The 17,334-nt window shown below is 36.4% G+C and overlaps 1 protein-coding gene across 1 annotated transcript in view; it reads left to right on the plus strand.

The window, feature by feature from the left end:
• The window catches only part of RELN (reelin), a 535,801-nt gene that overhangs the window by 377,333 nt on the left and 141,134 nt on the right, over positions 1–17,334 (plus strand). The window lies entirely within an intron of this gene.

Here is a 17,334-nt window from a genome sequence, read left to right on the forward strand (position 1 = left end):
AAAAACCAGGAAGGAGGCCAATGGTGCTACAGCCCAGGTAATGAGGGAGCGAATGTCAGAAATAGAAACCAAGAGATATGCAGAAGCCAGATCAGATAGGACTTTCTAGGCATAGAGATCCTAGGTTAAGTCTCAGGTCTGTATAATTTCAAAACTCCCAACCTTCACCACTGTGCAAACTGCCCCTCTTTGGGTTCCTTTAGAACTTTAAACATGATTGAGGAATAATTTTCTAAGAGTCTTTTACTTTCTATTGAGTCATGGTCAGACCAATTTAATTTCTCCAGATGAATCTTGCCAAAAGCTATTCACTGCAATTGTCTCCTGAGAGCATATCATAAATGACCCATCAGTGACCTTATCATAATTAGAGGTAAATTTTACACACCATTGCACATAAAATTACCTTTGATGGGAATTGTGCATGGACAGTCACATCTCACACACAGCAGGCTAAAATTCTAGCGTCAAAATGACAGCTAATGGCATGGAAGTACAGCTGATCACTTTTGCTGCAAGCACTGTCAAACTAGATAGAATGAAATTTCTCTATGACAAAATATGAAAGGTTATATTGTGTGTTTTCTAGTTGATAGCCTCAGATGCTTGTTTTTATGCATGCTCTTTCTTAGTCCTGGAGTCCTCAAAGGAAATAAAGGGGTGAAGCAAATAAGATACAAAGATGTAAAGCAAAATGAGATTTCTTGGAATTTTATGATTCTGCAGTTTTAAATTGACCTGAATTAACAATAATCCAAATTGGTCATATACCATAAACTATATCTCCCAAGTTTGTGTAGCAGTTTTCCTTTCCAGCACTTTGAATACAACAAAGAATCATATCATGAATGCAAGTCCTGTATAATGTTTATTTTTTCTTAAATAGTTAACATCTGCTCAGATAAACTCCAAAGTTGCTGAGCATTTTAATTTTAACACTTGGGTTGAATACATGATAACAGCAGTTTAATTTCTGTGCTTTGCAAAACCCTAAGAACAATATCCTTTCACACAAGTCTGATGAATATTCTTAACCCACCACTGCTTTAATTGGTGGAGATACATTTACTCTGTGAAAGTACAATCACAATAATTATAGAAAACCATAAGAAAATATAAATAATTGTACAATCCCCATGGGCACCTTGAGCAGCGCCACAGGAGTTTTATTAACAACCACATGTGAGCAATCAAATTTGACTTCTCTGAAATGAAAAGGAGTTGTCTTGGTTATGAAACAACAGAGAGTATACTCTGGTGGTGATAATGAGACTAGAGAAACACATTAACCGCTTTAATAAGGACATGAAAAATGCTCTCTGCTCATTAAAATGAAACAACATGGAAGATTTCAAACTGTTCCCATTTTCTTAGCCAATGAATCAGAATAAAGCCCCATTTAATGACACCGTTTTCTCTCTGCTGCTGTTGAAGAATATATTGTCCAAGTTCCAAGTTCAATGTGAACTCACTTTAGTGATGTTTTTCAGAAACACTTACTACAATATTGAAATTCAAATGATGATATTGACCAACTATTTATCATAACTACCTAGTCCTAAAAACAAGGCTTTTTTAATGTAAAACCTTTGGAGCATGTTATCTTATTAAGTAAAAGTTCTTTGAACATATTCAAATATGTGGCCTCTGCCGTTCAATGACCTGTTTTTCTCAAGGGAAATTTTGAAATGTATACATGTTCTCTACAAATGACTGGTGTTAAATTAATTATTGTTGGCTTTTCCCAGCTGAGAGTTCATTTGGGTCTCATTTTCTAACTCATGACTTTCTATGAGCATGGATTGTTGTTACTGAGAGTGTTCGCCAGGGAAAACTTGGACAATTGTTTTTTCATTAGAAGAACTACAGTCAATATGCTATAAATCACTTTACAGTATGTCATCTTAGAGCACATTTTTCCCTGGGGAAATGAATTGCCTTTAATTATTTGTAGTACTTGCCTTTCTTCCATACATAGTATCTGAAATCAGAACCTCTGTCTGCTTTATGTTCTAAAAATAGTCTTTAAAGCCTCTTCCATATATTTTAAGATCACTAAGGGAATTATTTTAATTGAGATTTATTAAAGATTATTTGACTAATACTATTAGTGATAATACCGAGGGACATTTACATTCCTCTGTCTTATCTAGTAGACTAGCTAAGTATACAGGTGGAAAGGACATTGCTGTCATATTAGCTAGAGTTTTGGTTTCAAAATGTGTAAAACTATGAGGGTATGGTCATCATAGCATATTAGAATTGGCAGTTCATTTTAGTAGAAGAGATAAGGAGTTTTCCAGACAAGCAAAGGCTAAAGGAGTTCAGCACCACTAGATGGGCTTTACAAGAAATGTGATAAAGGATGGTCTTCAAGCTGAAACAGAAGGGCTCTAATTAGTAACAGGAACAGATATAAAAGTGTAAATCTCACTGCTAAAGGTAAATATATAGTTAAATTCAAAATACTCTTATGTTGTAGTGGTAGTGAATAAATCACTTATAAATCTAGTATGAAGGTTAAAAGACAAAAATAGTACAAAAAATAACTGTAACTATAATAATTTGTTAACAGATAGACAAGATAAAAAAGATGTAAATTATGACGACTAAAACATGAAACATGGTGGGGGGAGGGTAAAAATGTAGAGCTTTAGTATGCATTTAACTTAAGTTGTTATCAGTTTAAAATAGACTGTTACAAATGTAAGATGTTTTATATAAACCTCATGGTATCCACAAAGTAAAAACCCAGAGTAGATACACAAAAGATAAAGAGAAGGGAACCTAAGCATACCACTGCAGAAGATCATCAGATCACAAAGGAAAAGAGTTAGAGAAGCAAGGAAAAAAGGAATTACAAAACAGCCAGAAAACAATGAACAAAATGACAATAGTAAGTCCATACTGATCAAAAATTACTTTAAATGTAAATGGACTGAATTCTCCAATCAAAAGTCATAGAGTGGCTGAATGGATAAACACATAAGACCCAAGTGTATGCTGCCTCCAAGAGTCTCACTTCAGCTTTAAGACCACACACAAACTCAAAGTAAAGGGATGGGAAAAGATATTCCATACATACAAAAGCCAGAAGAAAGTAGGAGTAGCTATACCTGTATCAGACAAAATAGACTTTTTTTTTTTTTAACATCTTTATTGGAGTATAATTGCTTTACGGTGGTGTGTTAGTTTCTGCTTTATAACAAAGTGAATCAGTTATACATACACATATGTTCCCATATCTCTTCCCTCTTGCGTTTCCCTCCCTCCCACCCTCCCTATCCCACCCCTCTAGGTGGTCACAAAGCACCAAGCTGATCTCCCTGTGCTATGCGGCTGCTTCCCACTAGCTATCTATTTTACATTTGGTGGTGTATATATGTCCATGCCACTCTCTCACCCTGTCACATCTTACCCTTCCCCCTCCCCATATCCTCAAGTCCATTCTCTAGTAGGTCTGTGTCTTTATTCCCATCTTGCCACTAGGTTCTTCATGACCTTTTTTTTTTTTCCTTAGATTCCATATATATGTGTTAGCATACTGTATTTGTTTTTCTCTTTCTGACTTACTTCACTCTGTATGACAGACTCTAACTCCATCCACCTCACTACAAATACCTCCATTTCGTTTCTTTTTATGGCTGAGTAATATTCCATTGTATATATGTGCTACATCTTCTTTATCCATTCATCCGATGATGGACACTTAGGTTGCTTCCAAGTCCTGGCTATTGTAAATAGAGCTGCAATGAACATTTTGGTACATGACTCTTTTTGAATTATGGTTTTCTCAGGGTATATGCCCAGTAGTGGGATTGCTGCGTCGTATGGTAGTTCTACAAAATAGACTTTAAGACAAAGACTGTAATAAGAGATAAAGAAGGGCATTACATAATGATAAAAATGTCTGTCCAACAAGACAATATAACATTTGTAAATATTTATGCACCCCAACGTAAGAGCACCTAAATATACAAAGCAAATATTAACAGACCTGAAGGGAGAAATCAACAGCAATACAGTAATTGGAATGGACTCAGTACCCTACTTTCAATAATGGAATCATACAGAATATCAATAAGAAAACACTGAACTTAAAAGACAAGTTAGACCAGATGGACTTAACAGATATTTATAAAACATTACATCCAAAAACAGCAGAATACATATTCTTCTCAAGTGCACATGGATCATTCTCCAGGATAGATCATATGTTAGGCTGCAAAACAAGTCTTAACAAATTTAAGAAGACTGAAATCACATCAAGCAACTTTTCCAACCACAGTGGTATGAAACTAGAAATCGATTAGAAGAAAACTAGAAAATCCACAAACGTGGAGATTAAACAATGTGATACTGAACAACAAAACAGGTCAAGAAATCAAAGAATATCTTGAGACAAATGAAAATGGAAATACAACATAACAAAGTATATGGGATGGGAATTCCCTGGTAGTCCAATGGTTAGGATTCTGCGCTTTCACTGTCGAGGGCCCAGATTCAATTCCTGGTCGGGGAACTGAGATCCCGCAAGCCACGCAGAGTGGCCAGAAAAAAAAAAAAGAAGCATATGAGATGGAGCCAAAGCAGTTGTAAGAGAGAAGTTCATAGTAATAAATGCCTACATTAAGAAACCTAGCTTTACACTTCAAGGAACTAGATAAAGAAGGGCAAAATAATTCCAAAGTTAATAGGAGGAAGGAAATAACAAAGAACAGAGTGGAAATAAATGAAATAGAGACTTAAAAGATAATCAAAAAGATCAGTGAACGTAAGAACTGGTTTTTTAAAAAACTAAACAAAATAGACAAACTTTTAGCTAGACATACCAAGAAAAAAACAGAGAAGACTCAAATAAATAAAATCAGAGATGAAAAAGGAGAATTACAACTGATACCACAGAAAAATAAAGGGTCATAAGAGGATACTATGAACAATTAATATGCCAACAAATTGGACAACCTAGAAGAAATGGATAAATTCCTAGAAACGTATAACCTACCAAGACTGCATTATGAAGAAATTGGAAATCTGAACAGACTGATTACTAGTAATGAGATTGAATTAGTAATCAAAAACCTCCCAGAAAACAAAAGCCTAGGATCAGAGGGCTTCATTGGTGAATTTTACTAGGCATTCTAAGAATTAATACCAGTTCTTCTCAAGCTCCTCCAAAAAGTATAGAAGAGAGAGGAATACTTCCAAACCCATTTTACAAGGCCAGCATTACTCTGACACCAAAACTAAGCAAGGGTGTCATGAGAAAAGAAAATTACAGAACAAGATTCCTGATGAACATAGATACAAAAATCCTCAGCAAAATACTAGCAAATCTAATTCAACAACACATTAAAAGAATATATACCATGATCAAGTGGGATTTATTCCTGGGATACGAGGGTGATTCCACATGTGAAAATCAGTCAAGTGATACACCACATTAATAAAATGAAAGAGAGAGATTGGTTCAAGATGGCAGAGTAGAAGGACGTGTGCTCCCTCCCTCTTGTGAGAGCACTGGAATCACAACTAACTGCTGAACAATCATCAACAGGAAGACACTGGAACTCACAAAAAAAGATACCCCACGGGGAGATTGGTTCAAGATGGTGGAGTAGAAGGACGTGCTCTCACTCCCTCTTGCGAGAGCACCGGAATCACAACTAATTGAACAATCATCGACAGGAAGACACTGGAACTCACCAAAAAAGATACTCCACATCCAAAGACAAAGGAGAAGCCACAATGAGACGGTAGGAGGGGGCGCAATCACAATAAAATCAAATCCCATAGCTGCTGGGTGGGTGACTCACAAACTGGAGAACACTTATACCACAGAAGTCCACCCACTGGGGTGAAGGTTCTGAGCCCCATGTCAGGCTTCCCAACCTGGGGGTCCGGCAGCAGGAGGAGGAATTCCTAGAGAATCAGACTTTGAAGGCTAGCGGGATTTGATTGCAGGACTTTGACAAGACTGGGGGAAACAGAGACTCCACTCTTGGAGCGCACACACAAAGTAGTGTGCGCATCGGGACCCAGGGGAAGGAGCAGTGACCCCATAGGAGACTGAACCAGACCTACCTGCTAGTGTTGGAGGGTCTCCTGCAGAGGCAGGGGGTGGCTGTGTCTCACCATGAGAACAAGGACACTGGCGGCAGAAGTTCTGGGAAGTACTCCTTGGCATGAGCCCTCCCAGAGTCCGCCATTAGCCCCACCAAAGAGCCCGGGTAGGCTCCAGTGTTGGGTCGCCTCAGGCCAAACAACCAACAGGGAGGGAACCCAGCCCCACCCATCAGCAGACAAGCGGATTAAAGTTTTACTGAGCTCTGCCCACCAGAGCAACAGCCAGCTCTACCCACCACCATTCCCTCCCATCAGGAAACTTGCACAAGCCTCTTAGGTAGCCTCATCCACCAGAGGGCAGACAGCAGAAGCAAGAAGAACTACAATCCTGCAACCTGTGGAACAAAACCCACATCCACAGAAAGAAAGACAAGATTAAAAGGCAGAGGGCTATGTACCAGATGACGGAACAAGATAAAACCCCAGAAAAACAACTAAATGAAGTGGAGATAGGCAACCTTCCAGAACAATAATTCAGAATAATGATAGTGAAGATGATCCAGGACCTCGGAAAAAGAATGAAGGTAAAGATCGAGAAGATGCAAGAAATGTTTAACAAAGACCTAGAAGAATTAAAGAACAAACAAACAGAGATGAACAATACAATAAATGAAATGAAAACTACACCAGAAGGAATCAATAGCAGAATAACTGAGGCAGAAGAACGGATAAGTGACCTGGAAGACAGAATGGTAGAATTCACTGCTGTGGAAGAGAATAAAGAAAAAAGAATGAAAAGAAATGAAGACAGCCTAAGAGACCTCTTAAACACAACAACATTTGCATTATAGGGGTCCCAGAAGGAGAAGAGAGAGAGAAAGGACCAGAGAAAATATTTGAAGAGATTATAGTCAAAAACTTGCCTGACATAGGAAATGAAACAACCACCCAAGTCCAGGAAACACAGAGACTCCCATACAGGATAAACCCAAGGAGAAGCACACCGAGACACATAGTAATCAATTTGGCAAAAACAAAAGACAGAAAAATTATTGAAACCAGCAAGGGAAAAATGACAAATAACATACAAGGGAACTCCCATGATGTTAACAGCTGATTTCTCAGCAGAAACTCTACAAGCCAGAAGGGAGGGCATGACATATTTAAAGTGATGAAAGGGAGGAGCCTACAACCACGATTCCTCTACCCAGCAAGGATCTCATTCAGATTCAATGCAGAAATCAAAAGCTTTACAGACAAGCAAAAGCTAAGAGAACTCAGCACCACCAAACCAGCTCTACAACAAATGCTAAAGGAACTTCTCTAAGTGGGAAACACAAGAGAAGAAAAGGACCTACAAAAACAAACCCATAACAATTAAGAAAATGGTAATAGGAACATACATATCAATAATTACCTTAAACGTGAGTGGATTAAATGCTCCAACCAAAAGACACAGGCTTGCTGAATGGATACAAAAACAAGACCCGTATATATGCTGTCTACAAGAGACCCACTTCAGACCTAGGGACACATACAGACTGAAAGTGAGGGGATGGAAAAAGATATTCCATGCAAATGGAAATCAAAAGAAAGCTGGAGTAGCAATACTCATATCAGATAAAATAGAATTTAAAATAAAGAATGTTACAAGAGACAAGGAAGGAAACTACATAACGATCAAGGGATCAATCCAAGAAGAAGATATAACAATTATAAATATATATGCACCCAACATAGGACCACCTCAGTACATGCTAAAAGCTATAAAAGAGGAAATCGACAGTAACACAATAATAGTGGGGAACTTTAACACCTCACTTAACCCAATAGACAGATCATCTAAATAGAAAATTAGTAAGGAAACACAAGCTTTAAATGACACAATAGTACAGATAGATTTAATTGATATTTATAGGACATTCCATCCAAAAACAGCAGATTACACTTTCTTCTCAAGTGCACACAGAACATTCTCCAGGATAGATCACATCTTGGGTCACAAATCAAGCCTCAGTAAATTTAAGAAAATTGAAATCATATCAAGCATCTTTTCCAACCACAACGCTATGAGATTAGAAATCAATTACAGGGGAAAAAATCTTTAAAAAAACACAAACACATGGAGGCTAAACAGTACGTTACTAAATAACCAAGAGATCACTGAAGAAATCAAAGAGGAAATCAGAAAATACCTAGAGACAAATTACAATGAAAACATGACGATCCAAAACCTACGGGATGCAACAAAAGCAGTTCTAAGAGGGAGGTTTATGGCAATACAAGCCTACCTCAAGAAACAAAAAACATCTCAAATAAACAATCTAACCTTACACCTAAAGGAACTAGAGAAAGAAGAACAAACAAAACCAAAGTTAGTAGAAGGAAAGAAATCATAAAGATCAGAGCAGAAATAAATGAAATAGAAACAAAGAAAACAATAGCAAAGATCAATAAAACTAAAAGCTGGTTCTTTGAGAAGATAAACAAAATTGATAAACCTTTAGTCAGACTCATCAAGAAAAAGATGGAGAGGGATCAATAAAATTAGAAATGAAAAAGGAGAAGTTACAATGGACACCGCAGAAATGCAAAACGTCCTAAGAGACTACTACAAGCAACTCTATGCCAATAAAATGGACAACCTGGAAGAAATGGACAAATTCTTAGAAAGGTATACCCTTCCAAGACTGAACCAGGAAGAACTAGAATATATGAACAGACCAATCACAAGTAGTGAAATTGAAACTGTGATTAAAAATCTTCCAACAAACAAAAGTCCAGGATCAGATGGCTTCACAGGTGAATTCTATTAAATATTTAGAGAAGAGCTAACACCCATCCTTCTCAAACTCTTCCAAAAAATTGCAGAGGAAGGAACACTCCCAAACTCATTCTATGTGGCCACCATCACCCTGATACCAAAACCACACAAAGATACTACAAAAAAAGAAAATTACAGACCAATATCTCTGATGAATATAGATGCAAAAATACTCAACAAAATACTAGCAAACAGAATCCAACAACACATTAAAAGGATCATACACCATGATCAAGTGGGATTATTCGCAGGGATGCAAGGATTCTTCAATATACGCAAATCAATCAATGTGACACACCATATTAACAAATTGAAGAATAAAAACCATATGATCATCTCAATAGATGCAGAAAAATCTTTTGACAAAATTCAACTCCCATTTATGGTAAAAAACTCTCCAGAAAGTGAGCATAGAGGGAACCTACCTCAACATAATATAGGCCATATACGACAAACCCACAGCAAACATCATTCTCAATGGTGAAAAACTGAAAGCATTTCCTCTAAGATCAGGAACAAGACAAGGATGTCCACTCTCACCACTATTATTCAACAGAGTTTTGGAAGTCCTAACCACGGCAATTAGGGAAGAAAAAGAAATAAAAGGAATACAAATTGGAAAAGAAGAAGTAAAACTATCACTGTTTGCAGATGACATGATACTATACATAGAGGATCCTAAAGATGCCACAGAAAACTAGAGCTAATCAATGAATTTGGTAAAGTTGCAGGATACAAAATTAATGCACAGAAATCTCTTGCATATCTATACACTAATGATGAAAAATCTGAAAGTGAAATGAAGGAAACACTCCCATTTACCATTGCAACAAAAAGAATAAAATACCTAGGAATAAACCTACCAAGGGAGACAAAGACCTCTACTCAGAAAAGTATAAGACACTGATGAAAGAAATCAAAGATGACACAAACAGATGGAGAGATATACCATGTTCTTGGATTGGAAGCATCAATATTGTGAAAATGACTATACTACCCAAAGCAATCTACAGATTCAATGCAATCCCTATCAAATTACCAGTGGCATTTTTTACAGAACTAGAACAAAAAATCTTAAAACTTGTGTGGAGACACAAAAGACACCGAATAGCCAAAGCAGTCTTGAGGGAAAAAAACGGAGGTGGAGGAATCAGACTCCCTAGCTTCAGACTATACTACAAAGCTACAGTAATCAAGACAATATGGTACTGGCACAAAAACAGAAATATAGATCAATGGAACAAGATAGAAAGCCCAGAGATAAACCCACGCACCTATGGTCAACTAATCTATGACAAAGGAGGCAAAGATATACAATGGAGAAAAGACAGCCTCTTCAATAATTGGTGCTGGGAAAACTGGACAGCTACATATAAAAGAATGAAATTAGAACACTCACTAACACCATACACAAAAATAAACTCAAAATGGATTAGAGACCTAAATGTAGGACCAGACACTATCAAACTCTTAGAGGAAAACATAGGAAGAACACTCTTTGAGATAAATCACAGCAAGATCTGTTTTGATCCACCTCCTAGAGTAATGGAAATAAAAACAAAAATAAATGCGACCTAATGAAACTTCAAAGCTTTTGCAAAGCAAAGGAAACCATAAACAAGACGAAAAGACATCCCTCAGAATGGGAGAAACCATTTGCAAATGAATCATCGGACAAAGGATTAACCTCCAAAATATATAAACAGCTCATGCAGCTCAATATTAAAAAAACAAACAACCCAATCCAAAAATGGGCAGAAGACCTAAATAGACATCTCTCCAAAGAAGATATACAGATGGCCAAGAATCACATGAAAAGCTGCTCAACATCACTAATTATTAGAGAAATGCAAATCAAAACTACAATGAGGTATCACTTCACACCAGTTAGAATGGGCATCATCAGAAAATCTACAAACAGTAAATGCTGGAGAAGGTGTGGAGAAAAGGGAACCCTCTTGCACTGTTGGTGGGAATATAAATTGATACAGCCACTATGGAGAACAGTATGAAGGTTCCTTAAAAAACTAAAAATAGAATTACCATATGACCCAGCAATCCCACTACTGGGCATATACCCAGAGAAAACCATAATTCAAAAAGACATATGCACCCCAAAGTTCATTGCAGCACTATTTACAATAGCCAGGTTATGGAAGCAATGCCCATTGACAGACGAATGGATAAAGAAGATGTGGTACATATATACAATGGAATATTACTCAGCCATAAAAAGGAACGAAGTTGGGTCATTTGTAGAGACGTGGATGGATCTAGAGACTGTCATACAGAGTGAAGTAAGTCAGAAAGAGAAAAACAAATATCGTATATTAACGCATATATGTGGAACCTAGAAAAATGGTACAGATGAACCGGTTTGCAGGGCAGAAATAGAGACACAGATGTAGAGAACAAATGTATGGACACCAAGGGGGGAAAGTGGCGGGGGTAGTGGTGGTGGTTGGATGAATTGGGAAATTGGGTATGACATATATACGCTAATATGTATAAAATAGATAACTAATAAGAACCTGCTGTAGAAAAATAAATAAAATTAAAAAAAATAAAAGATAAAAACTATATGATCATCTCCATAGATGCAGAAAAAGCATTTGACAAAATTCAACATCTATTTATGATAAAAACTGTCAACATAGTACATATAAAGGGAACATACCTCAACATAATTAAGGCCATCTATTACAAGCCCACTGAATGATGAAAGGCTGAATGCATTTCCTCTAAGATCAGGAAAAAGACAAAGATGCCCACTCTCACCACTTTTATTCAACATAGTCCTGAAAGTCCTAGCCAGAGCAATTAGGCAAGAAAGACAAAAGTCTCCAAAATAGAAAGGAAGAAGTAAAACAGTCTTTATTTGCAGATGATCTGATATTATATCATTATATATAGAAAAACTAAAGACTCCATCGAAACTGCTAGAACTAGTAAACAGGTTCAGCAAAGTTGCAGGATACAAAATCAAAACACAAAAAATCAGTAGCATTTCGATATGTTAACAATCAACTACCAGGAAGAAAAATTAAGAAAACAATTCCATTTACAATTGCATCAGAAAGAATAAAATGCATAGCAATAAATTTGACCAAGGAAGTGAAAGATCTGTACACTGAAGACAGTAAGACATTGATGAAAGAAATTGAAGAAGACACAGAAAAATGGAAATATAATCAGTGCTCATGGATTGGGATGATTAATATTGTTATAATGTCCATACTACCCAAAGTAATCTACAGATTCAGTGCAATGCCTATCAAAATTCCAGTGGCATTTTTCACAGAAATAGAAGAAACAATCCAAATAGTTGTATAAAACCCACAAAAGACCCTCAAATAGGCAACACAGTCTTGAGAAAGAAGAATAAAGCAGGAAGCATCATACTCCCTGGTTTCAAACTATATTACAAAGCTATAGTAATCAAAACAGTATGGTTTTGGCATAAAAAACGACATGTAGATCAATAGAGAACAGAAAAGAGAGCCCAGAAATAAACCAATCCATATATGATCAATTAATTTTTGACAAAAGAGCCAAGAATATACAATGGGGAAAGGACTCTCTTCAATAAATGGTGTTTGGAAAACTGAACAGCCAAACACTAAAGAAAAGAACTGGACTACACAAAACCATACACAAAAATTAACTCAAAATGGATCGAAGACTTGAACATAAGACCTGAAGCCCTAAAACTCCTAGAAGAAAACATAGGCAGCAAGCTCCTTTACATTGGTCTTGGCAATTATTTTTTTGCATTTGACACCAAAAGCAAAGGCCATGAAAGCAAAAAATCACAAGTGGGACTATATTAACCTAAAAAGCTTATGCACAGCGAAGAAAACTGTTAACAAAATGGAAAGGGAACCTACAGAATGGGAGAAAATATTTACAAATCCTATATCTGATAAGGTGTTAATATCTAAAATATATAAAGAACTCATCAGTGATATTGGCCTATAGTTTTCTTTCTTTGTGACATCTTTGTCTGGTTTTGGTATCAGGGTGATGGTGGCCTTGTAGAATGAGTTGGGGAGTGTTCCTCCCTCTGCAATATTTTAGAAGAGTTTGAGAAGGATAGGTGTTAGCTCTTCTCTAAATGTTTGATAGAATTCGCCTGTGAAGCCATCTGGTCCTGGGCTTTTGTTTGTTGGAAAATTTTTAATCAGTTTCAATTTCAGTGCTTGTGACTGGTCTGTTCATATTTCCTGTTTCTTCCTGGTTCAGTCTCGGCAGGTTGTGCATTTCTAAGAATTTGTCCATTTCTTCCAGGTTGTCCATTTTATTGGCATAGAGTTGCTTGTAGTAATCTCTCATGATCGTTTGTATTTCTGCAGTGTCAGTTGTTACTTCTCCTTTTTCATTTCTAATTCTGTTGATTTGAGTCTTCTCCCTTTTTCTCTTGATGAGTCTGGCTAATGGTTTATCAATTTTGTTTATCTTCTCAAAGAACCAGCTTTTAGTTTTATTGATCTTTGCTATTGTCTCCTTCATTTCTTTTTCATTTATTTCTGATCTGATCTTTATGATTTCTTTCCTTCTGCTAGCTTTGGAGTTTTTTTGTTCTTCTTTCTCTAATTGCTTTAGGTGCAAGGTTAGGTTGTTTATTCGAGATGTTTCCTGTTTCTTGAGGTAGGCTTGTATTGCTATAAACTTCCCTCTTAGAACTGCTTTTGCTGCATCCCATAGGTTTGGGGTCGTCGTGTCTCCATTGTCATTTGTTTCTAGGTATTTTTTGATTTCCCCTTTGATTTCTTCAGTGATCTCAGTAGCCAAAAAAAACCCCTAAACAATCTAATTTTAAAAATGGGCAAAGGATCTAAATAGACATTTTACCAAAGAAGACGTACAGATGACCAACAGGTACATGGAAAGATGCTCACCATCACTAATCATCAGGGAAATGGAAATCAAAACCACAATGAGATATCACCTCACACATGTTTGAGTGGCTATTATCAAAGAAACAAGAAATAACAAGTCTTGGCGAGGATGTGGCGAAAGGGGATCTTTGTGCACTGTTGGTGGGAATGTAAATTGGTGCAGCCATTATGGAAAACTTTATGGAGGTTCCTCAAAAAATTAAAAATATGACCCAGCAATTCTGCTTCTGTGTATATATCTGAAAGAAATGAAATCACTATCTTGAAAATACATTTGTTCCTCCCCCGCCATGTTTGTGGCAGCATTATTTACAATAGCCAAGACACGGAGATAAAAAGAGTGTCCATCGATGTGTGAGTGTATGATAAAGACAGTGTGATACATTCAATGGAGTATTTTCATCCATAAAAAAGAAGGAAATTCTACCGTTTGTGAAAACATGGATGGACCTTGAAAAAATACAAACTCATAGTTACAGAGAGAGATTGGTGGTTGCCAGAGGTGGGGGGTGGAAGATGGGCAAAATGGGTGAAGTGAGTCAAAAGGCACAAACTTTTCACTTACAAGATTAATAAGTTCTGGGGATGTAATGTACAGCATTATGACTGTAATTAACAATACTGTATTTTATATTTGAAAGTTGCTAAGAGAGTAGATCTTAAAAGTTCTCATCACAAGAAAAAAATGTTGTAACTATGTGAGGTGATAGATGTTAGCTAAACTTATTGCAGTGATCATTTTGCAGCATATACATATATCAGATCGTTGTGTTGTACACCTAATACAATGGCATTTGGCAATTATATCTCAATAAAACTGGACATTCAAAAAATGTATGTTCATATCTCATGGGGCATCTATAAACATGCACAACAAAAAAGAATTTGTATATTTTATGAGAAGCAAGAGTTGCCTAGGGGAAAATCTCAGACTAAAAAGATCCTAAAAGCCTGTTTATCTCATAGTACAAATTAAGCACAATTCACTTGCAATAAAAGGTAAGAAATAGTACTGTGGCTCTATTAGCAATTGAAGAAAATCAATAATTTAGCATTATATAATAGTCATGTAATAATATAGCAGAACTGAACAATGAGTGGACTGTGTTTTAAGCTGTACAAGAGGAGCTATAAAGTAGTTGTTAAGGTACTTCTGGATTATAAGAACCATCAAGAATCAACAGCAATGTGTAGTAATGGATAACACAAAAAGATTTCCTAACTGACCTAGAAAAATCCCTTCAGAGCTCATGCTTGCACAAACCTGACATGCATTTGTGGGGACCGTCAAGCCCACAGGCAGATCTAATACACATTTAGCAAGCAGTGGGCGAAACACTTTTTAATGAGATCTACCTCTTCTTCTGCTACCTTTTGGTTACTTTTTAAAAATAGGAATATGTATTTGCAGGGGTTAAGAGTCAAGAGTCTTTTCTACATGCAGATCTTTATTCCTTTGGACTGGTCTCATGAAAATAGTCAAGGAGGTTGCCTGATACTAATATAAGGAATGTGTCATTGGTAAACATTGACAAAGGAGAGGTTGGATTAGTGCCCTGCTGAAACTTTGGACAGCCTTGATCCCTTAGGTCACAAGAGAAACAAATTTATAACTATCCCTTTATAAAATGAATTTGCTTATAGAATAAAAATGATAGCCAAGTAAATGTCTTTAGGATTTTTCTTTCATTGAACATCAACCCATAATTTACATAGAAATTTTGTCAGCATAAATTGTTTATTAGTAAGCCTAGAGTATTCTTGGGATTATTTTTTACAAAAACTATTAAAAAGAATAATAAATCAGCTCAAATTGTGCTGCTGAAGAAAGTCAGTTGGGGTGAACTGGCTCCCAAGAGCCACTTCAACTACCATTTCTCAGTAAGTGATTAGGAAACTTAGCAAATAGATAAGATAAATACATTGAGTGACAAACTGAAAAGTCACTATTATTTTCAACAGCTATGGAAAAAGTATTTTCAGTACCCAGAGGAATCAGTGCCTCTATAAAATTAGTAATATAATTGAATATACCCCCAAATAAATTTATAAATGACTTTCTAAAATAAATCCTATTTATTAGGCTTTTTCATCATGAGGGTTTCATTACATGAAATTTTTCATTTGTTGATAGGCTAATTTATACGTTCAACTGTTTATTGATTGCACTACAAGTGCTGTTTGTCCTGAAGGTATAGCACTTGGTACTGAAGATGAAGATAGAAAAGCCCTTTGTTTGTGGAGCTTATTTTCTAAAAGAGAAAAACAAAAGTGAGCAAGTAAACAAATTTGTAATAATATTCCAGATAGTGGTAATTGCTGTGAGGATAAAGGAATGGAATGTTAGATGACATAAGTGGAGAGTGAGACTATTTTAGGTAAGATGTTTAGGGAAACCCTCCTGGGAGTGTAGAGACCAGAATAATGAGAAAGAAACACTGATGTGAAAGTGTGCAAGGAAATCATTACAGGCAGAAACAGCAAGAGCAAAGGTCCTGAGGCAAGCAAGGAACTATTGATAGATTACGTTAGGGCCTTATAGAACAACAGAGAGACTTTGGATTTTATTTTAAGTGTTATGGGAATCCAGTAAATAATTTGAAGCAAGGGAATGATATAATCATATTTTTAATATAATTGTAACTGCTGTGTGAGCGTAGATGGTAAGGGTAATAGGAGAAGCGGTAGAAGGAGCTCAGCTCAGAGGCCAGTAGTGTCATCCACATACGCTTACAATGTTGCAAGGAACAAGCTGATGGACCACTTGAAAATATATATTGGAGAACAAAGGCTTAGGACCTGCCAAAGGAATGAATAAAATGGCCATGTTCCCAGATTCATGTCCAAACGGTTGACTTTTGAGTCATTTATTTCTCCAAAGTTAGATTTTCCTAAAAATCTCCCTTTGGACTAAGCGGCTAGGTGAGATTTCAGAAGTAGGAGAACGTACCACTAAACAGATTAATGACAGAAATCTGCCTTTCATGATCTAGATTCAAGGTATGTCTGGCTCGTTGAAAAAGAAATTTAATAGGCTGAGGTAGTTACTTTCTACGGACAGTGGTTCACAAAGCTTCGTGGTAGGCCTTGGGTGGCCTGACCTGGTCAGCCTCTCCTGCCTCCCTGCCTTTCACTCAATCCTGCCCAACCACATCGTTCTTCCTACTCTACCCCAACGAGCCAAGCTCTTTCCTCTCCCAGCACCTTTGCATTGCCTATGCCTCTTCCTAGGAAGTTCTTTCATTAGTCTCAGTGCCAGGCCTCCAAGTTTTCCAGAGAACTGGAAGAAGTCCAGGGGCTTGGAAAATGAATATTGTTTCAAAAATATGATTTAAAAATTGCAAAACTAAAATTAATAAATTTAAATTAAATATCTATAAAACACAGCATATGCCAACCCCATTAATTGCTAAATTTAAATATTCATGAAATTTGATGCTATTAGAAAAAATTTTTTATTTAGATTTTATTTTTTATTTAGTCAGATTCCTGAGTATGTTGAGAAATCATAGGCAAATGTATATTCCATGCATTACCAGTAGCCAA

This window comes from Eubalaena glacialis, chromosome 8 (assembly GCF_028564815.1).
Source record: "Eubalaena glacialis isolate mEubGla1 chromosome 8, mEubGla1.1.hap2.+ XY, whole genome shotgun sequence".
NCBI lineage: Eukaryota > Metazoa > Chordata > Mammalia > Artiodactyla > Balaenidae > Eubalaena > Eubalaena glacialis.